The 14,051-nt window shown below is 34.9% G+C and overlaps 1 non-coding gene across 1 annotated transcript; it reads left to right on the top strand.

Annotated features, from left to right (window-relative positions):
- The first annotated feature begins 262 nt into the window (after window positions 1-262).
- trnag-ccc lies at window positions 263-333 on the top strand. Its single transcript has one exon. It is a non-coding gene; the product is annotated as a tRNA-Gly (tRNA).
- The last annotated feature ends 13,718 nt before the right edge of the window (window positions 334-14,051 follow it).

The raw sequence follows: 14,051 nt of genomic DNA, 5'->3' as shown, positions 1-14,051 counted from the left end.
AACAAATTTTCCAGACTGGATTTGTGAATCGGTTCGATCCACGATTGAAAAGATCTGGCTTAGAAGAATGAGTCATTCACAAAAGCGATGTCGCTAGAGCAGATTCACATTTACCGGTTATGTGAATATGAGGTTCAAATATTCCCTCATGTACACTGAAAAAGTATCCTACATAATATTACAAAGGCGTAAAAATTTACACGGAAGGATATGATTTCAGGTAACTTGGGAAGGGTGGGATTTTCCCTTTTCTGTCACGCGAGCGCCGCTGGTGTAGTGGTATCATGCAAGATTCCCATTCTTGCGACCCGGGTTCGATTCCCGGGCGGCGCACTGCTTTTTAAAATAAAGCAATTGACAAATAATATAGGAAATTATATAACGAAAAAAATCTGCTCTGTAGTTTATTTGTGGTTTGCATTAGCGCAAACCGGCTTTGCTGTATGAAAGTTTAATTTATAGTACAACAACTATAACATGTCTTCATTACCTGATAGTCATAAAACCTTCATAATAATTTTACATTATTATTTTTTTTTTTTTTACTATTTTAGTTGGTTTTAGATGGAGTAGTCTATAGCACATTACACCAAAAACTATGTCATGTCAATAAAAAATATTTCATGTCAGTTACTATATGTTCATGCAGAGTCAGAAGTAATGTCAAAGTTCTACTTTTTTTGTTAAATATGCAAAAACAAACAAACGACAATACTGTTAATGACAATTAAACATGCATACAGTTTATTCACTTATTAACTGGTGTGTGGAATTATAAGGTGCTCTGGCTGTCAGAAATAAACGAACCAAAACCATATAACATAACACGGAATTAAATACGAAATGTAAAATAAAAAATAAAAATCAATTACAAGTAAAAATATTGACACAATACACAGTAAACACATGCACTTAAGTGTTTATGTTGCACACCATGGGGTCCAAAAGTCTAATACCACCAGTGAAAATTTTTTTCAGTCTTAAAATTATAAAACATATTTGGTCTTTAATTCTAGGTTTAAAAAGGATTTTAAATCACTGCTTTTCAGTGTGGTCTCAGACGTTATATACTTACCATAAAGAGGTTGCAGATTCAGGTTTGCAAAAGGCATTTGATGACTCTGTCCTCTCCCTGTCAGATACCATTACAAAATCATAAACATTCCTCATGTGATAAATCAAAAAAGGCATCTGATGACTCTGTCCTCGCCCTGTCAGATACCATTACAGAATCATAAACATTCCTCATGTGATAAATCAAAAAAGGCATCTGATGAATCTGTCCTCGCCCTGTCAGATACCCTTACAAAATCATAAACATTCCTCATGTGAGAAATCAAAAAAGGCATCTGTAAGCTGAACGGTATTACTTCATCAACCAGTTTCACGACACTCTTATAACTAGGCTTAGGATCACCATTGACTGTGAAATGTGAAACAGGTTTTGTATATATTTGTTTTTATTTTTGGTAAAGTAGGAACAGTAGTAAAGTATTGTCTTGTCTTCATATTAGGTGGCACACAGCACCATCATTTGGACAAGTCTTTAGACGGAAGGCCTTGCTGCTGTAGGATGTATGGATTGAGGCCAGTAGAGGTCGCTCACTTTATGGTCCTGTAATTAGGAAATGCACCTGTTCCACATGATTCCCAAACCAAAAGTGTGTTTGTTTGGATTTATTTACATTTACTGCATATTGTAATACAACTGTGAGTTATATGTCATTATAAAGGCATGTGTTTACTTCACCGATGAATCTATGTTACTTCTGTGGAAAGGCCATAAAATGTATATTTTACTCCTGCAAGTGAGTTTGACTTATGAAAAGACTTATGAACTATCTAGTTTCCAGTCAAGTCGACGAATCCTTTACTGAATGAATTCGGAGCAGTTACTGAATTTATTATTCAAGGAAGGTTTGTGTACTTATGACCAGCGAAGAAGAGAGATAGGCTATGAAAGCCTATCATATGATAACATTTTTATTTTTTTTAATTACAGATGAGTAGGGAAGAACCAAAAGTATGCTGAAAAAAAAAAAAGTTTTCAGAGATCAAAGCTAAAAAATGTAGCATTTCATTTATCTATGTTGTTTGAGCGGTTTCAAATATCATTATTAGTAATAGAAGTAGTAGTAAAATATGTATAATCTGCTGTATTTATTCAATTATCAAAATCCACATAAAATCAGAAAAAGTTTTTGCTTTATGCATAAGAGGAGCAGAAAATGTATGTTGTGTAAGATGTGATGTGCACTGTAAAAAAAATCTGTGACATTTACGGTAAAAAACTGGCAGCTGTGGTTGCCAGAATTTCACAGTTAAAAATATGGTAGCAAAATTTTAGACTTTACAGACTTAACTTAAATTCACAGTAAAAAATGTATTTCATTAACTGATGTAATGTTAGTAAACCAGCATATTGAAGTACTAATATCTGCTTTTAACCATTGTAATACTGATAACCACCAAAAGCAGGTGGTGATGAGAAAGTCACATGATGAATCAAAGCTCATCACAAACAGCTCTTTCACAAGCTGAGAAGGGATATACCAATATACCAATATACCAATATATATATATATATATATATAAGGCACAAAGTGTCATTCACACAAACACTAAACACCATCATGGTAACACACATGATACTGAAATAATGCAATAAACATTAATTTAACAACATTAGATGTAAGATAAATCCCCAATGTACACAACTGATAAGAAAAAACTAAGAAGAAACAGTTATTTCAACGAAAAAACTAAACAAAATATGAAGTGTCGTGCAGGGAATTCTGGGAGTGTCAATTTACAGTTTTTCACTGTAAATTCTACAAAGACTTTTTCTTTTTCACTTCCAAAAACCTTAATTTTAACAGTATTTTACTGTTAGATTACATTAAATGTAATTACAGTTTTTCACCTTATATAGTATGGAAACTTACTGATAACCAGTTAACAGGGTTTTACTGTAGCATTTTTACAGTCTTTTACTGTTAAAATCACAATTTTTTACAGTGTGGCTTTTTATGCTATTGATATAGCCTTATATGCACTAGTGTCTAGCTTTACTATGTGATTTAAATTAAAACTGTGACTTAAATCAAGTTAGCAACAATATGAGTAGTGAGAGCACAAACTCAGACTATAGAAAGAGAGGTAGGTGTAATAGATGATAGGTGTGTTGTGAATTGTTTCATTTAAGAACAACAGAAGTCTATGTGAGGACACACTTCTATAGGTGTATGTTTGTATGTGTGTGTGTGTGTTTGTTCTGAGCCATTTCACCTCTCATGGTCACTTAACCTTCAGTGCTCTTTCCGTATGTTCAGTGGTGTCTGTTTACACACACTCAAACCTGAACACATGTAGGTGACCTTTCAGCTTTGTACATGCCATTTTTTTGTGTCTGCCTGTGGATTGTCAACTCAGTATGATTGTAAGTAGTTCCCACTAGGATGCCTCAGGACATTTACAAGAGGCTGTAAAAAGTTCATTTAAGCACAGTAATTGTACATTTAAAATGTGACATGTACTTTTTGTATACTACCATTAAATAGTTTGGGTCAGGTTTTTTTTTTTTTTTTTTTTTTTTTTTTTTTTTTGTGTGTGAAAAAAAAAGTTCAATTAAATGTTCAATTAAATGTTTGTAATTGTACATATAAAATGTTAAATGTTATATATATATATATATATATATATATATATATATATATATATATATATATATATATATATATATATATATATATATATATATATATATATATACTACCATTAAAGTGTTTGGGGTCAGTTTTTTTTTTTTTTTTTTGCTTAAAGAAAGTGATAAATTTATTCAGCAAGTATGCAGTAAACTGACGATAAAGACTGATAAAGATAAAGATAATAATGCTACAAAATATTTCTGTTTCAAATTTCTTTTGAACTCTCTATTCATCAAATAATCCTGAATTTTCTTTATTCCAGTTTCCACAAAAATATTATGCAGTACGGCTGTTTTCAACATTGATAATAATCAGAAATGTTTCTTGAGAAGTAAATCAGAATATTGGAATGATTTCTGAAGGATCATGTGACATTGAAGACTGGAATAATGATGCTGAAAATTCAGCTTTGCATTACAGCAATAAATTACATTTTAAAATATATTACAAAAAAAAAACAGTTATTTTAAATTGTAAATATTACTGTTTTACTATATTTTTGATCAAATACACACAGTCTTAGAAGATACTTCTTTCAAAATCTTAGTGGCCACAAACTTTCAAACGTCGGTCAGTGTATATGAGTGCAATACATATAGTGCATAATTTTCCTCTGAGGTCTCTTTGAGGTCATCGTGTGAGACGGTCAGTGTGTGTGATGCTAGAGGGCAGATGAAATCTTTTTAAAAACTCTTTCATCTTTTTTGTCATGTCATGTGTGTGTCAAATTTGCTGATTACTGGCTGGACGACACAAGGGAACAAACCTTCTGTTCTCCACCAGCAGCCTGAAGGTTGGTTCACACTGGTAAGATTGTGTAAGCTTTTCCACGGCAGAATCACATTCTAATCCTAACACTGAGAATTTGACCTACAAGATTTATTCAGGAGATCATGCAAATGGCTAGATTTTTACATTTTTGAAGAGATGTGAGCGATGATATATGTAAGACCTGCCATCATGATGCTAGGGTGTATAGTGTGTGGTTGCTAAGGTGTTGTAAGGGTGTTCCGAGAGGTTGTTAGGGTGTTACTTACTAATCCAATATTCTGGTCTCTGGATATGTCTTAAGTCCCTACTACAATGTATGTCATTGGTATTTTTTGCCTTGTTTTATTTTGACCACCATTAGGTAAATCTGGCTTTATCCAATGTTCACATTTCTGTATGCAAATGTGTGCATATTTAATTAGACAATGCTTCATTTGTGTATTAAACAGAACAATTTTCAGAATGTTCTATGATTAATCAATAGGGGAGGTGAGGTGATATCTATTCAAATTTCAGCCTATTCACCTGTGGTGTTTAGCCTTAGTAATACGTTCCTTATTGTTGGAGGTGACCTGCATTGAAAGTCAAGCGTACTGACTTCCAACTTGTGAGGAACTCTGAACTTTGTAACTGAACAAGTGGTTTGAGGGCAGATTCCTCTGTGTTCGGGACAAGCGCGGGTGGGGAAGAATGCCTCCATTGAGACCCCAAGCTTCAGCACAGCCTCTCTTTGAGGTCCAGTTGGGCTTAACATGTTTGAGACCAGAGAAGGATTAGAGAACAAAAAGATCCTTCTCTGTCATCAAAGAGGATCTTCTCCGGGACTCAACTAACCGCTCTCCACGCCTGCCCGCAGGTGTGAGCGAAGGCGAGAGAGAGGAGCAGAGTTATAGGGAGAGGGGAGGGGTGCAGATTTCAAAGGTAATCTTTAACTCTAAGCCTGGCAGACTGGCTGAAACTGACTCCCTCCTCCCAGTCTGAGCCAGCATGTTGTCCATCCCTCCCAGTGGGTTTGCCGCTCCCCCAGTCGCCGGCATTCTTCATGCCCTTTTGTTCCAAGGGCACTGAAGTGGCTGTATTCATGACCGGGCCGAGCCAAGGGGAGAGGAGGATTTTGCATGACCTAGAAAGGGGGTGACTTTAACTAGAGACCTCTAAGTCTCTTCCTAAAACAACACTGCCTTGAAACAAATACCTGCTTTGTTCCAGCATCTCTTTCAGGGCCGCGGCGGGCAGGCTATTAACACAAAAAGAGGGCCGTCCAGGAGAGAGCGTCCACTATGGTCAACCGACATGATCTCAAAACAGATATAGCTTGTGTTGGTGTATGTAGATGACCTTCTTTGAAGGTCTACACATAAGGAGCACACTTTGTTGTTGATTAAACTCCTCTTGGATGACATTCATGGGACAATGTCTTGCACTGTTGATCGTTAGCTTTTGTGAAAGATTCAGAGACATTACCAAGAGTTTTATGGTTTTGTTACGTTTAGTACATACTGTATGTGAGAATGATGCTTTTTGATACATTACCGTTCAAAGGGTTGGGGTTGGTAAGGATTTAAATTTTTTTTTCCAAAGTTTCTAACATGCTCACTAAGAATACATTCATTTGAACAAGTAAAGTTAATACAGTAATGTTGTGAAATATTATTACGATTTAATTTTTTTTTTCTATTTTAACATATTTTAAAATTTATTCCTGTGATACAAAGCTGAATTGTCAGCATCATTACTCCAGTCTTCAGTGTCACATGATCCTTCAGAAATCATTCTGATATGCTGATTTGCTGCTCAAGAAACATTTTTAGTAACATTATAAAAGCCTTTGCTGTGGCTTTTGAGACTTCAAGTTAAAGTATCCTTACTAAATAAAATTAAGAATTTCTAAACACACACACACAAAACTTACTGACCCTAAACATTTTAGAAGGATTGTATGGGTTTTAGTGTGTTATGAAACATCAAGGGGGAAGTCGTGGCCTAATGGTCAGAGAATTGGGCTCTTAATCCAAAGGTTGTGAGTTTGAGTCTCGGGCCGGCAGGAATTGTAGATGGGGGGAGTGAATGTATAGCACTCTCTCCACCCTCAATACCATGACTGAGGTGCACTTGAGTAAGGCACTGAACCCCCAACTGTTCCCTGGGTGCTGCAGCATAAATGGCTGCCCACTGATGCGGTTGTGTGAGGTAATGGTGTGTGTGTTGTCTTTTGGTGGGTTAAAGGCAGAGCATGATTTCCGAGTATGGGTCACTATACTTGGCTGTATGTCACTTTCACTTCACTTTCAACTACAAATACATTAAGTATGCATATTGAACGTAATCTGTTAAAATAAAACAATGCGGTTGAATGAATAACTAATTTGCTGAAGACAAAGTAAAGACCTCTTTTATTCATGTTTTTCTGCCTTTAGAAATCGAGAACTTTTTTCAGTTTGAAACACATATTTCTCATCAGATCCTTCACCTGAAGTTTTGGCTCTTTGCATGTTAAAACTGATGGTGTAGAATTTCACACTATAGTTCAGACTTCTAATGCACTGTATCTTGCCTTACATGATAGAAACATAACATACAGTTTTGTCTGCCATGCAATAAAAGCAAACCGTTATTAGGATATGCCATAATGAAACAGATGTTGTGGCACTGCAGCTAACACTCAGGCCTTGTAGCAGGATAGTTGCAGGTCGCGGGCCATCAACAATGTGCCCTTGAGCAAGACAATTAACCTCAGTTTGCTCCATGGGGATTGTGTCTATATATTACTGATCTGCTTAGAAGAAAAGCCTCTGCTAAGTGACTATACTTGCTTAAACATTTTTGTACTTTTTGAGGTGTACAGTACAAAGACAACCTCTATTTGTCATATTGTGTATTCACTATCAAGCACATGCTGTTCTTAAAGAGTTCACGCAAAAGTAAAATTCTGTCATTACTCACCCTCACATCGTCCCAGTCGTGTATGCAATTTTTTTCTTTTTCTTTTTTTTTTGGCTGAACATAAAATAGTTTAATTTTCCATTGACTTTCCCATTTTTTGTCCGTACATTGGAATTCAATGGGACCCAAAACTGTTTGATTACCAACTTTCTTCAAAATGGAAGTCAATGGGAACCAATACTGTTTGTTTACAAACTTTCTTTAAAATGGGAACCAAAACTATCTGGTTTCCAACATTTTACAAAATATCTTATTTTGTGTTCTGCGGAAAAAAGAAAGTCATGCAGATTTGGAAAGACACAAGAGTGAGTAAATGATGACAACATTTTCATTTTTGGGTGAACTATCCCTTTAACAGGCTAACAGACTGATACAGAAATAACTTGCATGCATTATCACTAAAAACTGATTTCAAGTATAAGTGCTGTACATCCCCATTCAAAACTTGAGCTTAAATCAATATAATCCATTAGACATTTGAAAAACACACCACAGCTTGTGATAATGACAGGAACTGCTCTCCTGTCACTGACCTTGTGAGGACCTCAGTAGCTTCTTAATGGACTCTCTCTTTCTCTCTCTCTCTCTCTGTGTATGTGTGTGTGTGTGTGTGTAAGAAAACCAGCTGACAAAATGTGCAATAAAGATTGCATAGATTAACACTTATGTTTTTGTAATATGTATATCAAAATTGATGATTACTGGCAGAAGAACACAAACTGGTCATGCATTTTATTCTGCATCATGTTGAAGCTGTAGTTTCAGTCTGAAAATCATGTTAACTTCTGGCATATGAAGATGTTTGGCACAGTAACCTCAGTTCAGTTTACAATTAACTGTATGTTTCAGGAATATATCTAGATGTGAAAAGACAAGCATTGTTTAGCTGGGGATGTGTGAGATGTTTGCAGTGAGAAATCATCCCAGCCCGAGGCTCTCTATAAAGCACAGATAGTCCCAAACAACGCCTTTCTCTGCCCTTGTGAAGGAGTGTTGCAGGGGTAAAACACAGGACACAGAGATTCACAATCTAATATGATCCAGACAGTAAGACACTAAACGGATGTGTTTGTGCCTTTGTGCAACTGAGTGGAATGTTGAGTGGAATGTTTTGGTCTGGAAAAGACAAATCTATTTAGACAGATGAGTCTTTTTTTCTTCTTTTCTCTGTGGTGTCATTTGGAAATTAAGTAAAGACTTAGCATGAAGGTTTATTGGCCAGTTACCCTGAAACTAACAGAGAACACACACTCACACACAAACAATACGTTAAACAAGTATGGGAAAAGATGATATTTTTATTTAATTTATATATATATATATATATATATTTTCATTTTATTTTATATTGGTCTTATTAAGATTTAGGCCCCTCTTAATTTTAGTAGATATTTTAAGTCAATCAATAAATCAAAGTTTAAATCAGGAACAACGTATTAAATTGATTCAAATAAAGTGACAAATAAAGACTTTTACATTGTTACAAAAAGAGTCTAGCTCTTTTTAACTGTCTATTCATCAAACAATTTTTTTTAAAATAAATGCATCACTGTTTCCACAAAAAATATTACGCAGCATTACGGTTTTCAACATTGATAATAAGAAGAAATGTTTTTTTGAGCAGCATATTATATTATTTCTGAAGGATCACTTAAGACTGGAGTAATGAAGATGAAAATGCAGCTTTGCATCACAGAAATAAATTACATTTAATAAATAAAATGTTATATTTTATTTTGTATTTTATTTTATTTTACTTTACGTATTAAGGTCTTGGTCCTACTTTACAATTTATGAAGCGGGAACATACTTGTTACATTTTTTTACACCTCAAGGTGGCGATGTTGACTTTGTTTAATGCTGTTAACGAATATAGTTGTAGAAAAAACTGCTTTCGAGTATGACAGCGTTATTATGTATTAGTTTATTAAATTGTTACTGTTATAATATAATTCCTTGTAAATGTACCGTGGGTAGATTACATCTATTGAACTTTTAAGACTAGCCTATATTCTGATTAAATGAATGGAAAGGCAGAGAAGTATCTCGCGGTCACGTGAGCGCAGGGTGGCAGAGGTGTGAATCTCCCGTGTTGAGCGCGCAGGAGCTGTCCGAAAAGCAGAGGTGCTGAAATCACACACAGGTCGCTAATTATCCCCACTCACAGATCCCAAAACACTACCGCTAACCTTAACATAGCTGCTGCATGCATGCAATAAATAAATAATTATAACGAGCTAGTTTCAGTGCTCTTATTTTTCTTCTTAAAAACTGACATTTGTGTGTGTATGAAGGTGACAGCATGAGTCGTCAGTTCTGTTCTGTTCATCCTAGGTAAGTGTTGGGTGGTTAACTTTTCATTCTTTGTTAATGAAGAATTTGTTTGTAGAGGGAAAATTATAAAGAACTAAAGAAATAAAAAATAAAAGTGTTTAGACACTCAAGCCACACCTGCTATGGCATACCATTGCACTATATTACCTGAGATCTTATTGCATTAGAACCAGGGTTCCACACACACACAACTGAAATAAAAATTAACAAATGAATGCAGCCTTGGTGAGCATAATTCCACTTGATATTTCGTCACTAACTGCAATGACATTTATACAGAGGAATGCTTTATTTTATTTTTTTGGCCGCTGTTTCTTATTTGTTTCATGCGCCCTCAGCTGGACAGAAGGATATTAAACGTAAAGAGTCTAAAAGTGCGCTTGAATCTTCATATCTCTCAGGCTTACCACCTGTTGAGAGAAGCGCTACTGGTTGCCGTAATCACCTGAGAGCGATAATGCCGGAGCACTGGCCCCGGGGCCAAGGTTCACCGCGGGGGCAATAAACTCCCTGTCCCCCTGCCATCATGTGAAGACATTACCGTGCCCCCCTCACTACAAACGCTTCATTTCCAAAGGCTCTCTGCCTCTTACTGGGTCACTTTATTTACCCTGTGTCATGCAAAACTCTTAATTTCCTTTGAATACCAGAGCTACCGTATTGCCTTGAGTTACCTACATTCATTACCACCATTTAATTAGCACCATCAAACACTTCACGGTTTACAGTGGCTCAGTGTGACATTAGTTGAGACTGTTAAACTCATTAGCAAATACTGATAAGGGTTAAAGGTGAGATAGCTGGCATTTTCATCTGTCAGAAATTGATAGGCCTACAAAGAGTAAAACAACAACAACAAAAACCTTGTAATGAAAATGTTTTTATTTTTTATTTTTATTTGAAATAATAATAATACATTTTAATGAAACAATAACACTATTATTATTATTATTATTATTATTATTATTATTATTATTTTAATTAATGACTTTCTGTTTTTCTTTGAAAACAGTTTAATCATATAGTTAAGTGACAAATGCTTTAGTGATCATTTTACCTCTCTAAAACAACAATAATAAATAAATGCATGAATAAATAAATAATCAATCATACAAACAAACAAACAAACAAACAAACAAACAAACAAACAAACAAACAAACCGGTATCTCATCTCAAAATGGTTGGCAATTCTTGTAAGTGTTGCTGTGAGCTGAACTCTAAACGCGTTTAACATGAGAAGGAAACTGCTAACAGCCATCCCTTTATAGTTATTCTAATGAGCCGGGGAAGTAAATAAAGTCATCACAACAGCAAGACTCCATTGTGAAGAGAAGTATTATTGAGTAGTTTGTCACTTTACTGTAAGAACGATGTGTTTCCCACAGCAGCTCGAGCTGTAAATATTTACTTAAGCATTAGACAGTAAGGTGGGAGGTTTTACATGAGTTAAATACATAGTTCGAGCTGTTTCCATAAGCTGTTTATTATTTCACACACACACACACACACACACACACACACACACACACACACACACACACACACACACACACACACACACACACACACACACACACACACACACACACACACAAGATTTGTTCGGAACCCTGACAGATGTAGTTGACATTCAACTAATATTATATTTTATATTGAAATGTAAACTATAGAAAAAAACTATTAGTTGCACTGTTTTTAACTGTTTTGATCACTTTTAACTTTGCGTTGCATTTAAATAAAAAAAAATCAAATTTTTCCATATCTCTCAATAATAATTAAATAAGAATTTAAGAAAGTTTTAGATTAGTGTCACACTGTGTGTCATGTTCACCCGCCTGCTGTAACTGTAGCTGTAGATTTTATGTAGGCATATCCGTGACTGTACACCTCTTATCTTTTATCCGTTTAATATAATTATGATGTTTTTCAAAAAAAAAAAAAAAAAAAAAAAAATCAAAAGTGGCAATGAAAAGAGTGCAACGAACTTTTAATTTGTACCACTTTTGTTTGATTAAACTTTAGTTTTAGTAGGCTATTTTTTTATATAATGCATCAGTGTAAACTGCAAATATATAAATATTACAAATATATTTGAGTGTGACCTCGACGCCCGTTACATGTGAATTTTGAAAACGAGAAAGGGGTTTATAAATTATAAAACTGCAAATTATGAGTAAAAATGACCTACTACTGAGAGTGAACATCAAACCATATCTTCAGTCACTTCGCTTCTGTTTCAGTCTCTCCTCAAGAGCTAAAACATTGTTCTTGAGTTTAATCATAATGGCATTTTTTCCAGAGTTCTGAAACACATCCCGGGGTTATTTGGTTTTAGAGTCTAAACTAAACCAGGGACGCTTACATTTCTCCAGTGTGGCGTTTGCCTCTTTATTTATGATGTCTTTTCTTCCACCGATGTAGAAAATTTCTGACTTGGATTTTTCACTCCGAAATTGATTTGACACGGATATCCAGTATCCCTTTAAAGTTAATCAAACTGAGTCTCTCCTCATTCCGCATATATCCCCACTCACTTTATGACCATATCGAGTTACCACGAGCCTGTTGTGAGTAATAGACATTCTTCAATCTGAAAACATTATTATAGTGTTTATTGCACTGTAAGCGAGGGAAAAGAGCTCATGTTCGCCCGAAACATTTGTTCATATAGCAGGGGTTTCTGAGATATGCAATGCAAAGAATTAATTAAAGTTTTTTGTGCCAATGCTATAAGATCCATCACCCCTCTCTCTCTCTCTTAAAACAGCCATACAAATACTTCTTTTTCAGTACACGCTGAGATCATCTTATTCTCATACGCAAAGCAGGTTGTATTATTAATACAAACAGGCAAAACAGTTTTGTCAGGAATCCGACAACGTGCTTTACACTCTTAAAAATAAAGGTGCTTCAAAAGGTTCTTCAAGCAAAGTCATAGAAGAACCATTTATGGTTCCACAAAGAACCATTCAGTCAAAGGTTCTTTTAAGAACCATATCTTTCTTACCTTTTTGTAATCTGATGAACCTTCTTTCGCCACAAACAACCTTTTGTGAAACAGAAAGGTTTTTTTCAGATGTTGTTAAAGATTCTTTATGCAACCATTTAGACAAAAAGTTTATTCTATGGCATCGTGAAGCACCTTTATATTTAAGAGTGTACGGTAAATTTTAAATGAGTTAGTTTTTATTCAAATCATGATTATGATTTATAACACTTGGTCGACCAGGCTACTTTAGGCTACGTCAACGAAATAGTTTTATGGGGTCCAGTCACTTAGAAATTATTTGAGTTCTTTAAATTCTTTCTTAGGTAGCACCTTTACATTTTCACTTTTATATTTGTGCATGTATTTAATATAACATATTATATAACTGCTGTAACGTTTTCGCCTTTTATATGAGTTCACCTTTAAACTTAATTGTAAAATTTGTGAAATATTAAATTTTGCTTGAATAAACATAATTTTCCCCATAGGCTATTGGGGAAAAGTGAAGTGTTCTTTGATGTATAATTGTTGTTGTTGTTGTTGTTGCTGCCTAGGCTCAATTTGTTTTAGAAAATTAAAAAAACAACGATGCGAATCATTTTTGTGGTGTTTTTCAACTTATTCTTTATTGTACAAATGAATGCACACTGCTAAAAAAAATCGTCTAAATCAACGCTAAATCATGTTGTTGTAACGTTTGCAAAAAAATATAATCCATATATATATATATATATATATATATATATATATATATATATATATATATATATATATATATATATATATATATATATAAAAAAATATATATTTATTTATTTATTTATTTATTTGAAAATGGAGTATAAGAATTGTTATTATAAATGTTTTCTGGATTTTATGGGGTTTTCTAGATAGATAGATAGATAGATCTGTCATGAATCTCACGTGGGAAATTTCCAATAATTGCAATAATATCACTTTTGATGTTTTGTCCCTCAGGCCAATCCGGCAGAAGCGGTCAGATGTCAATTAAAGTCAGGATGGGCGGCTGTGGCGCTGCTCTTGTTCTGAGGGCAGCCTGGCCTGTGGCGCGCGGGCTCCGCTCTCCACGCCGCTGCGCTAATCCGTTTATGGAGCACCTGGGACCGCGGACGGCAATAACATGCGCTTATCCTTCGCCGCCGCAAAACATGCACATCTGAGCACAGCAATGCGATAATGCCCATGCACATCCCAGAGGACCAGAGGGCCACTTTACCCCCGATTGAACTGTCGACGTCTCTGAATTGATAGCTCTAAAATGACAGCCAGCGTATTTGACACATTA

Source organism: Cyprinus carpio, chromosome A2 (genome assembly GCF_018340385.1).
Source record: "Cyprinus carpio isolate SPL01 chromosome A2, ASM1834038v1, whole genome shotgun sequence".
NCBI classification, from domain to species: Eukaryota; Metazoa; Chordata; class Actinopteri; order Cypriniformes; family Cyprinidae; genus Cyprinus; species Cyprinus carpio.
This window is presented reverse-complemented; position numbering and strand designations above follow the sequence as displayed.